Source organism: Narcine bancroftii, chromosome 3, assembly GCF_036971445.1.
Source record: "Narcine bancroftii isolate sNarBan1 chromosome 3, sNarBan1.hap1, whole genome shotgun sequence".
Lineage (NCBI taxonomy): Eukaryota > Metazoa > Chordata > Chondrichthyes > Torpediniformes > Narcinidae > Narcine > Narcine bancroftii.
The window spans coordinates 122,346,493-122,359,713 of NC_091471.1; positions in this window are offsets into that span (position 1 = coordinate 122,346,493).

The following is a 13,221-nucleotide window of genomic DNA, read 5'->3' on the forward strand; positions in this document are numbered from 1 at the left end:
CTGGCAGGCATTTAATGCACATGTAGTCAAGTCCTCACCAAAATGCCAACTGACACAACTCACACCACAAATGCAGATGCATCTATTTAGATGAGTCTTTGCAACACTCTGTACTGACAATAACCACAACAGCAGTGCGAGTTTAAGACAGCTTTAATAAACTAATATGTACACTAAGAGGTCTTGTCTCTCTGCAAGACAAACCTGGAAGGGTAGACTGTAGCTCTGGAGTGCTTTATATACAAGGTCACCGGGATGACCCCAGGTGACCTCGTGGTGTAATTACATATCACCACTCACTCAAAGGAAAAGAACTGTGATGCTGCAGATGCTGCAAAACTGGAACATGACAAAAACAAATTCTGGAGGAATCTGAGCTCATGCAGCTTCCTGGGAGACAATAGGCAATCGGTGATTGGACATAAGCCTTTCATCAGGTATGCCTGAATAAAAAAGATTGGAATGGGAGGGGAAAGGAGAAGGAGCACACGTTTACAGGAGGTAGGTGAATGCCATTGCGAGGGTGAAGGAAATAAAGTAGCTAAGAAGTGAGGGGGGAGGGGGAAAATGGTTGAGAAAGATGCTCTCTGATAGAAGCAAAGAACAGAAGGGAATGGGGAGCTGGACAAAGGAAGGGATAGGTGATGGGCAGGGCAAAGAGAAGGAAAGGAAAGCAGATGGATCAGGGAAAGTAAGGGGGAATATTAAAGAGAAAGGGAGGAAGAGGTTATGGGAAATTGGAGAAGTTGATATTGATGTTTGGATCTTAAGGTGTTCTTTCTCCAAATTATGTGTGGTATCAACCTGGCAATACATGAGACCATGGACAGACATGTGAGTGTGGAAATGAGCTGTAGCTATTGGGAGTTCTTGCTGTTGCAGTGGACGGAGCAAGGGTTCTCAACAAAGTGATCTGAAATCTGTGTCCAATCCCCTCAAAGTGATGGAGGCCACACTGGAAGCACCAGATGCAGATTCGTAAGTGAGGTGTTGCTTCAATTGAAAGGATTATTTCGGGCCCTAAATGGTGGTGAGCAAGGAGATTTATAAGCAAGTGTAACACTTCTTGCATTCACAGGAGAAGTATCAGTTGGGAGGAGGGATATGATTGGTTGGAAGAGACAAGTAGACAAGAGAGTCACAGAAAAAGTGATCTCAATGGAAGGCGGTGAGACGAGGGGAGCAGAAGAATTGTCTGATGGTGGAAATTGCAAACAATGATTTGTTGGATGGGGAGGCAGGTGTAGAAGGTATGAATGAGGGAACCCTCTCTAGAAATTTCTGAGGTGTGATGGGTTGGGGACAGACATGTTGAAAATGAAGGAGATGCAGTTGAGTGCTGAATTGATGGTAGTGTAGAGGATGCCGTAATTTTCGGAAGGAAGAGGATATCGATGTCTTGGAACGAAAAGCCTCCACCTGGGAGCTGATACTGCAGCGGCAATGAAATTGAAAGAAAGGAGTTGTATCCTCATAGAAAAAGTTGCAGTGAAGGTATCTGTGGGAGATAGTAGATTTATAAAAAAGATTGCCTCCAGAAATCAAAACAGAGATCGAGAAAGTGGGGGGAGAGAGTTACTGGCAATGGACCATGAATTGAAGGTTCGAGTGGAAGTTGGTGGCAAAGTTGATAAATCTAAGAAGCCAGTCATGAGGGCAGAATTGTGCAGTGAAGTTTGCAGTAGAAGTTCTCTTCTGGAAGGAAGATATAAAAATGAATATTAAACTTTTCAATACACATGTTCAAAATGAAAAGATATGCTTACAAGATTCATAATAGAGGTTGACGACAAAACACCATTTTAAAACAGCTAGGCTGAATAAAGCATTATCAATTCTATTAGGATTACCTACAGTATTTTTGATAGCTCACAACTGTATAGCACCAATTATTCTTCTCATGTTGATTATAAGTGAAGTGACCAAACTACCAATTAATTGCATTATTCTAAGTGCATAAATTAAGTTTCACAGACCTCCTCTGCATATTAGAGCACATCAGTAACAGGGCTGTGTAAAACTGCTTAAATGAATCTGTTGAAACAAAATTGTTTAATGTACCATTAAAGCAGGTAACTTGAATAACCACTTTATTTTCATCTTGAATTTAATGAGTAAGATGGTTTAGCTCCATGTAATTACTTGTGCAAAGCATAGCATTAGGGATCGACACTTCTTGACCTCAGATTCCACGGTAATAGGTTAAACAAGAACTAACAAGCATTGTGCTGACACTTCTTGACACAAGCTGTTAAGAAAACCAAAGTGACTTTGACAGCAACATGAAGAATGCTAAATGTGTTTGAAATTCCATCTGATGTTTTATTTCAATTAAAAATCACATTTGGGTGCATCCTACCACAGTGCCTTCTTTAATATTGCCCATTAGATTTCTTCCTGTCAATGAGCAAGAGCATGTGGTTGTGCATGTAATCGTGATGAATTTATTTTTTCAGGCATATTAAGTCACTGTGAATTATAGGTACTCAATAGCTGCATAGCACTGAATATATTAACATAATTAATCTCATCATGTGAGGTTAAAGCCTAAATGCCTCCTCCTTTGAAACAATTCTAATAAAATTTGTTCCATGTAATGAAGAACTTACCAAGGTAACTAATTGCATGGTTTGTAAGATTGAATCAAATGTACACCATATCTATCTTCACTTACAGGATTACATTAATCAAGCAACATTTTTTGGCAAAACAGTAACTTGCTGCAAGGCTGACGGAGAAATTAATCATTTTTTTTGCCATGGTTATAAAATGATGACTCATTGTATCTATATTTTAAATGAAGCACATCTTTGTAAAGTCTATGAGCTCCATAGCATGGCATTTATTTAGACCAATGATCATCAAATATTTGACACTTATGAACAATAATTTATACACAGCTCATTTTCACCAACAAATAACCAATTGCCACAATGCAGGAAAGATGTGATTAAGCTGGAGGGGATGCAGAAATTATTCACAAAAAAAAAGACTCCAAAAGTAACCCTGGAAATTATAGGCTTGTGAGCCTGACAACAGTAGAAAGTAAATTAATGGAAGGTGTTCGGAGATATCGGGTATATATGTATTTGGATGTCCAAGGACTGATAAGGGACAGTCAACACGGCTTTGAGCATGGTAGGTAATGTTCAAACAATCTGATATTTTTAATTTTAATTTAATTTAGTTTTTTTAATGTTATTTAATTCAGATGTACAGCATGGCAGCAGGCCATTTCGGCCAATGAGTCTCCGCTGCCCAATTTATATCCAATTAACCTACACCGCTGCTATGTTTCTAGTGGTGGGAAGAAACCAGAGCCAACAGGGAAAACCCACAAAGGGAGAATGTACAAATTCCTTTCAGACAGTGAGAGATTCAAACCCTGCTCCCGATCGCTGGCGCTGTAAAGGTGTTGCTCTAACCGCTACACCAACTTTGCCACCCAAGCTAGAGATAGAATTTTTCAAGGAGGTTCCCAGGAAAGTTAATGAAGGAAGGAGATGCAGGAATATCAGAGCCAGTACCTCCAAGGTGAGAAACAGCTTCTTCCCTTGGGCAGTGAGAATGCTGATCAACCAAAGGAACTGCTCACACTAACCACCTGAGACTCTTATATTTGCGAAACAGTATATATTTATTTATTTATATCTTTGAATATTTGTCTTGCATTTTCTTGTTTGTCTGTATGAGTTACATCTGGCTATGTGTCTGTCTGCTTTTCACCAAGGACCAGAGAACACTGTTTCGTCAAGTTGTCCTTGTGCAATCAGATGATAATATACTTGACTTGACAACTAAAAGGTTAATATAGTGGCATTAATATAGATAGTTTTGTGTGCCCGATGGAGATGTGGGGGGGCTGGTAGTCATGGTGGGGAGCTGGCTGATGGAGGACCTCAGTTTTCTTCAGGCTGACTTCCAGGCCAAACATTTTGGCAGTTTCCGCAAAGCAGGACGTCAAGCGCTGAAGAGCTGGCTCTGAATGGGCAACTAAAGCGGCATCATCTACAAAGAGTAGTTCACGGACAAGTTTCTCTTGTGTCTTGGTGTGAGCTTGCAGGCGCCTCAGATTGAAGAGACTGCCATCCGTGCGGTACCGGATGTAAACAGCGTCTTCATTGTTGGGGTCTTTCATGGCTTGGTTCAGCATCATGCTGAAGAAGATTGAAAAGAGGGTTGGTGCGAGAACACAGCCTTGCTTCACGCCATTGTTAATGGAGAAGGGTTCAGAGAGCTCATTGCTGTATCTGACCCGACCTTGTTGGTTTTCGTGCAGTTGGATAATCATGTTGAGGAACTTTGGGGGACATCCGATGCGCTCTAGTATTTGCCAAAGCCCTTTCCTGCTCACGGTGTCGAAGGCTTTGGTGAGGTCAACAAAGGTGATGTAGAGTCCTTTGTTTTGTTCTCTGCACTTTTCTTGGAGCTGTCTGAGGGCAAAGACCATGTCAGTGGTTCCTCTGTTTGCGCGAAAGCCGCACTGTGATTCTGGGAGAATATTCTCGGCGACACTAGGTATTATTCTATTTAGTAGAATCCTAGCGAAGATTTTGCCTGCAATGGAGAGCAACGTGATTTCCCTGTAGTTTGAGCAGTCTGATTTCTCGCCTTTGTTTTTGTACAAAATGGCTGCACCATTTCATCAGATGCAAGGATCGACAATGAGATAGACAACAGACTCGCCAAGGCAAATAGCGCCTTTGGAAGACTACACAAAAGAGTCTGGAAAAACAACCAACTGAAAAACCTCACAAAGATAAGCGTATACAGAGCCGTTGTCATACCCACACTCCTGTTCGGCTCCGAATCATGGGTCCTCTACCGGCACCACCTACGGCTCCTAGAATGCTTCCACCAGCGTTGTCTCCGCTCCATCCTCAACATCCATTGGAGCGCTTACACCCCTAACGTCGAAGTACTCGAGATGGCAGAGGTCGACAGCATCGAGTCCACGCTGCTGAAGATCCAGCTGCGCTGGATGGGTCACGTCTCCAGAATGGAGGACCATCGCCTTCCCAAGATCGTGTTATATGGCGAGCTCTCCACTGGCCACCGTGACAGAGGTGCACCAAAGAAAAGGTACAAGGACTGCCTAAAGAAATCTCTTGGTGCCTGCCACATTGACCACCGCCAGTGGGCTGATAACGCCTCAAACCGTGCATCTTGGCGCCTCACAGTTTGGCGGGCAGAAACCTCCTTTGAAGAAGACCGCAGAGCCCACCTCACTGACAAAAGGCAAAGGAGGAAAGACCCAACACCCAACCCCAACCAACCAATTTTCCCTTGCAACCGCTGCAATCGTGTCTGCCTGTCCCGCATCGGACTTGTCAGCCACAAACGAGCCTGCAGCTGACGTGGACTTTTTACCCCCTCCATAAATCTTCGTCCGCGAAGCCAAGCCAAAGAATATAGATAGGCATAAATAAAATTGACCAAAGGACCTCTTTCTATTCCATACATCTTTCTGATTTTCTGAATTATGTTTCAGTAATATTTTAATGCACTTGTCATTTGGATCCTTATATCATAATATTAAAAATAAAATTATACAATTTAGAGTTAATACCAAACAAAGCAGACATTAAATAGTGACAAAAGTTCTAATTTTATTGAAAAATAACTTAAATTTAATCTCTGATTTGAATATTTATGCTGAGCAATTTGTCATTGTCATTTATTTGTTTACTTATCTGATATTCTATTTATTGAAGAGATACATTTGGCTCTCATTGAGTGATTTTGTACAGTAGTACTCAAAAACCCTCAGTTTTATTGATTTCAATATCAACATGATAGAATTAAAATGTCTTCTTTGGTAATGAGGAATCAGGCCCCAAACTCTACTTTAGCTCAGGCTCAGTAGCAGTAACTTCAGCAGCAAAATGCTGTGTGGTACCATCTGTGTGGTACACCCTCCCTACCTATCAACCCTGCACTCACTGAGGCTGTAACCTGCAGGTACTCACTGCATGGACAGTTGAAATTATTTTTATCTGAGGCATTTGCGGACAAAATCAGGAAGCAATGCAAATTCTTTCAACTTTTAAATGCGACTTCTGCAAAGTGTAAATGTTTGTGTGAGGAAATCTAAATGATTCTTTGGGTTCTAACAGTCTTGTTGATGATCACAGTATTGATCATAAATCCAAATTACTAATGTTATGAGTCCAGAGGACTCCAACACCTAGCAAGCAATAGAAATTCACCAGGTTACTTTACTTAAACAAAAGTGTCTTTTACTTTTCTTTAAACATAATAAAAAGATCAAATTTTAACTTAATGCTATGAACTTAACCTAACTTAACCCACTTCTAATTCTAAGTGCACGTGTATGTAATGTGTATATATTCAGGAAAGTTCTTTGTTTGTGAAATAACCTAAACTAGACCCCCCCAAAATCTTTCTCTTTTAAAGACATATTTATCCATAATCATAATAATATTACCCATAATACTCTCCTCTACAAAGGAATTTTAATTCTCAAGTTAAAATTGTTATAACTAAACTGACTTTACAATCACTACAGTGATAAAAATACATAATATATAACATGCTACAACAATATAACCCGATCTTGAGAGTTTATATTTCTTTATATGTTTAATTTTAATATCTTGACAAACAATCTGCTATTACATTATTTGTTCCTTTGATATGATTAATATGCAGATATTCTTGTAATATTAAACTCCAGTTTTACCAATTTTATGTTTTTATTCTTCATTTTATTCAAAAACACCAGAGGATTGTGGTCAATAAATATCATAACTGGTTCATTAGTGGTACACAGATACACATTAAAATTCTCCAGAGCAAGTATTAGAGACAACAGTTCCTTCTCAATAGTGGAATAGTTCCTTTGATGAACATTGAATTTTTTTGAAAAGTAGGCAACTGGATGGTCAATATCATTATATTTTTGTAATAAAACTGTACCTGCTGCCACCTTACTGGCATCCACTGCTAAAGAAGATGGTCTGTTGAAATCATGAGATTTAAGATAGGGTAATGGCATAGCATTTCCTTTAAATTTTCTAAAGCTCTCTGAAAAACTTTAGTCCAAACAAATTTCTCCCCCTTCTTCAAAAGGAAGAGCAACTTCAGCAAAATTTCCTATAATATCCTGCCATTCTAAAAAAAACTTTTCACTGCTTTCTTGCCATTGCGAATAAGAAATTCAGAAATTGCTTGCACTTTAGCTTGAATGGGTGCAACTTTGCCATGACCAACTACATGACCCAAGTATGTCACAGTAGCATGTCCAAATTCACTTTTAGCTAAATTACCAGTTATGTTTGCTTTGGATAATCTTGCAAACAATTTGTCCAATTCCCTCAGATTTTTTTCCCATGTGTCACTTTTTGTGACCAAGTCATCAATATATGCATCTGCATGTGTTAAACCTCAGATTACTGAATTTATCATCCTTTGGATTGTTGCAGGGGCACTTTCCATGCCAAAAGGTAACACATCAAATTCATATAAACCAGATGATGTCACAAATGCAGAAATAATCCTTCCTCTCGCAGTTAGAGGCACCACTTTAATAAGAAATTAACTTTCAATCTCAATTCTAGGAATAGGATAATCATCCATTTTAATTACTGAATTAACCTTCCTATAATCTGTACAGAACATAACAATTCCATCTGTTTTTGGTACCAGAACACAAGGAGATCTCCAATCTGAGTTTGAAGGTTAATAATATCATTTTTCCACATATATTCCACCTCCTCATCCAAAATTATACTCTTCTAAATGTTTATTCTATATGGGTATTGTTTTATGGGACTTGCCCCTCCCACATAACATATCATGATAAATCACTGTCATCCTTTTTTGCACATCAGGAAACAAATTTGCATATTTCAAAAGAAATTGCTTCAACTGCTTTTGTTCTTGTGATTTAAGATGGCCAAACTATTCCTTCAGATTTTCTAAAATTGTTGAGTTAGACAGGAGCACGGGATACATGATTTCTTTAAGGTTACCCTCACAAGATTTTGTTTCTGTAATCTTATGATCCATAAATACCTCAACCCTGTCAACAACTGACATCTCAGATACAGATTGTGTTCCCCTACCTTTATTCTCATAATAAGGTTTCAAAATTTTATATGACAAACCTGAATTTTATTCCTATGATTTGGAGTGTTTATCACCTAGTTGACATCATTCAGTTTTCATTTCACTTCTTATGGTCCAAAAAATTTCATTCTAAGAGGATTGTCATGTGTTGGGAACAAAATTAACACTTTATTTCCTGGCTTAAAAGTCCTCACCTGAGCTTTCCTGTTAAATAATCACTTCATTTTACTCTTAATTCTGTTGAGCCAAAATCCACACATTTTGTAGCCAATCTTTAAATTTAGAAACAATCCAACTGTACATCCTCATTAACCCATTGTTCTATTAACAACATTAAAGGTCCTTTAACCTGATGTCCAAACACAATTTCAAAAGAGCTGAAACCTAATGAATCTTGCTGCTAATAACAGTAAGTTAACATCTTCATCCCAATCTTTCCCATTCTCCAGATAATAAATCCTCATCATATCCTTAAAAATATAATGAAATATTTCCAAAGCTCCCTGAGTTTCAGGATGGTTTGCAGATGAAGTGATCTGATCAATTCCTACTTCATAAATCAACTGCTGAAACAACCCGGACATGAAGTTACTTCTTGATCACTCTGGATCTCTTTAGGTAATCCAAAAACTGGGAAAAAAATTTCCAAAGTTTTTACCACTGTTTTTTTTAAATATTCCTCAATCATATAGCTTCTTGAAACCTGGACACCATACACATAATTGTTAACAAGTACTGATTCCCAGCTTTTGTTTTAGACAGGGGACCGCACAATCCACAATAACCCCAGTGAAAGGTTCCCCAACAGCAGGAATAGGTTGTAAGGGAGCTACTGGAGGACCCTGGTTAGGTTTCCCCACAACCTGACAAAGGTGCCATATCCAGCACCAATTTACAACATCCTTTCTCAAACTAGGCCTGAAAAATTGTTTCAAAATTTTATTCATGGTTTTCTTTACGCCAAGATGACCACCTAAAGGTGTATTATGGCCCAAATTAAAAAATTTAATTCTGGTAAATTCTAGGAATGACCATCTGATGAATCACATTTACAGGAACATCACGCGGTCTCCATTTTCTCAATAATATCCACAGGGCATTTCCTTAATCTCCTCATTATTCACAGCTTTCTCCCTCAAGACAGCAAGATCAAAATCTGTCTTTTGCTGCTCAATTAACTCATTCCTTGACAAAGACAAATCCTGACTGTCAAATTTAACTTGCTTCTTCTGGACTATTTCAGAAGCACTGGGCAAGTCTCTATCAAGTCTCTATCTCTGTTTTCATCATTTTCTTAGATAAATACTTTGATACAGCATATGCAGGATATATCTCACAATCTTCTTCAACCTCATCCTTACTAGGCTTATTTCTTAATCTCAAAACTGACCCAACTTTATCCTCTGTCAAATAATTCCCTAATAAAAATTAGACTCCTTAAATGGTTAACTTTGAAATAACTCCTACTACAACTGGTCCTTTAACTAATTCTGAATTCAGCAGTTTTTTTGTGCAGAGATATTGACTCCTCATCTCTACCAGTACCTCTAATCAAAGTCGTCTCTCCTGTGTCCATCTTTTGGTCAAGAGTTAAAACATTCTCCAACAGTAGTTAGTGGGAACAATTTTTAACTGGAACCTGGGAATTTCCATCCTTTACTGAAACCAAGCCCTCTGACACAAAAGATTCATTTCATCCATAGCATCCTTACAGGTTTGGAACATCTGTTCTCATTAAATTCAAATGTCTGAATACATATTTCTGATAATATCTCCTTTAAGCATCTCCTTTTCAACACTAAACAATTTGCAATAAGATGATCACATTTCTTACAAAAATGACATACAAATCCAGAAGTTCTGTCCTTTCCCACCTTACTTTCATCTTTTCTCTTAACGTTCTCCCCAGACTTAATTTCAGGCTTAATAATCTGCTATACATTAACCCTCTGAAAAGGCTTATTATACTCACAATTGTGTTTTTTTTAAATCAGGGCATATATATCTGCTAACCTAGCCATTTGTTACCATGTTCCCACATCTTTCTCTTCCAGGCATAACTTAATCTCATTGGAAACACACTTTTTAATTTTCTCAATTAATATTAATTCTCTTAATCTGTCAAAACCATTATTTATTCTTTTTGAGGTGCACCAATGGTCAAAACATACAAATTTTCAAAGAGCAAAATCCATATAAGTTTGGTTCCATGTTTTCACCACACTCCTAAATTTTTGTCTAAATGCTTCTGGAACCAACTCATATGCTTTCAATACTGCTTGTTTAACAGTATCATAATTTTCACTTGCTCTGTAGTCAAACTAGAGTATGCAATGTGTGCTTTTCCCTTCAATACACTTTGGAACATAAGAGGCCATTTTTCTTTTGGCTATCTTGAGTTCTCAGTAACCTTTTCAAAAAGATTAAAACATATATCTATATCTCTCTCATCAAAAGAAGAAACTAGATTTACCTCTCTACTAGCCAAAAACCTCTCCCAAGGAGTTACAGCCTCAATTCTCTTACTTCCTTCCATCTCAATTTTTATCTTCTCTAATTCAAACTGTCTTTCTCTTTCAGTTCATTGCATGTCATTTTTATTTTGTCTTTCATCATCCTCCCTCCATTGTTCAGCTACCTCCAACTCATATTGTTGTTTCTCCAATTCAAACTCCTATTTCTCTCTTTCTTCTTCCACCCTCAATTTCTACAATTCTAATTGCAATTCAAAAGATCTATCTTCTGTAAAATTGTCTTTCTTTCTCAACAAATTTTCCCTCACCTATATAATATTTCACTATAGTCCTCTCTATTTGTATTTTCTTCATCCTATGCTTAACTTCAGCCAGCTTTAATGTCTTAGCAATTACCATAAGTTCCTCTTTTCTTTTTCTCTGCAGTTCTGCAGGTGATGGTTGTAACAAAAATGCCTCATCAACCATTCCTGCTGTTTTTCAACACACAGCTTTAAATTAGCTTGGAAAAACCAATTAACTAATAAATCACAAAAACCCAATAAGTTTAAGATCCTCAAACTCCAAATATTTCAATCCAAAACAGATGAATCCCCACTTTGTTACAAGTCCAGAGGACTCCAAAATCCAGCATCAATAGAAATTCACCAAGACAATGGTTACTTAAAAAAAAGTTGTTTTTAATTTTCTTTAAACATAATAATGAGATCAAACTTTAACTTTAGACTATTAACTCAACTTAACCTAATTTAAGCCCTTTTAATCTAAGTGCAAATGTATGTAATGTGCATATGTTCAGGAAAGTTATTTGTTTCATAGTCCAATATCATTTCTCACTCCTCCAAGTTCACTGGTATCAGGCAGTTCTCATACTGTGCATAGAATTCAACATTTGTGAATCTTCACCAGGCTCTGGTGCTTAAAGTTAAATGGTTACTGTTCAGGAAGGTTCTTGTTGTTTTCAAAGAGATATTTGTTGCTCGTTGGACTCAAACAAACTGATTTCCTCCAGTCACTTCAGTGTCTTGCCAAAGAAACTTTCTCCATCATGGGTTTTCCAAATGATAACCTCTTCTTTCAAGAGTTCCTCTTGTTTCTCTTATTTCCTGAGAAACACTCTATCCAGCCATTTACTCTTGTAAGGACTACAAGGGTTTTGAACAGCAGAACTCAGAACTCATAACCCATCTTCAAAATGGGTTTTTCAACAAGCCTGCCAGCTTGAATTTTGCAGCCTCAATTGCTACTGTAGAACTGACTTCTCTTTCTCTTTCCCTCTCTCTCAGAGAAGAATCCTGTTTGGTTTTTGTTCTCTCTCTGCTTGTAATAACCAAATACCTCTCCCAATGCCCCAAACCCAGTTTTTGAATGATTTTATCAGTACTTGAGCCTGGAGTCTGTTCCAGTTTGCACCTCCTTTTGTAGTTCTTTCCAAAGCAGTTCCATTTTCTCTGCAAAATAACTTGGAGCCTCAATGTTTAGCTTCAGCAAAGCTCTTTCATTTTAAATGAGATGTCTTTTGTGAAGTGTTACTCTTTTTGTAAAGTGACCTACGCAAGACCCCCACAATCTATCTCTTTTAAGGATATATTCATCCATTACCATAATAGTATGACCCATAACACTAAATACAGCTTTTTATTACTAATTGTGTATTCCATGATACTCTCTCACTCTTCCTTAAAAAAATGAGCATTAATCTTTTCTAATATCATTCATCTTCTCATGTCCTTAAAGAAATACAACATAGAGGACAACAAACAAAGAGAAGCTGAAAGGTCAGGCAGTATCTATGTCGAAGGTCAGGACCTTTTATTGAGACTCCAAATTGTAGCACCCATAGTTTCTTAAGTCTCACCAAAAACTCTTCAAGACCCTTTCAAACTTCTGCTTTGCATTTTCTTTTACAAGTGGGATAAAAACAAAGAGGTAACATAAAATTATAAAATATTGAGGGGAAAACGATAAGAATCAGAAGCAGAATCGGGTTATTTGGCATGCACGTGTCACTAAATGTGTTGTTTTGCAGCAACAGTAATCTGCAAAACATGGTGAAAATTTACAATTTTTGTTAATACAAGATCGAAAAAAAAACAACTAGTGCAAAAAAAGATAAAAAGTGAGGTAGTGTCCATAGTTTGATTGTCCATTCAGAAATCTGATGGCAGAGGGGAAGAAGCTGTTTTTGCAACATTGAGTGAGTGCCTTCAGGCTTTTGTACTCTAATTTGATGGTAGCAGTGAGAAAAGGGCATAGCTTGGGAGGTGAGGGTCCTTGATAACTGCTTTATTGAGAAACTTAATGGAATGTCCATGATGGCACTGGCAGAGTTTGTAGCCTGTTCTTGTCCTGTCCATTGGCATCTCCATAGTAGACAATAATGAAACCAGTTAGAATGCTCTCCATGGTACACCTGTAGAAATGTGCAAGAATCTTTCTTGACATAGAAAATCTCCTCAAACTCCTAAGGAAATATAACTGCTTCATGATTGTATAGACATGAAGATCATAGGATATGTCTTCAGAGATGTTGAAACCCATGAATTTGAAGCTTCTTACCTTCTCCACTGTGACCCCTCGATGAGGACTCGTTTGTGTTCTTCGGGCTTCCCCATCCTGAAGTCCACAATAAGTTCTTCAGTTTTACTGACATTGA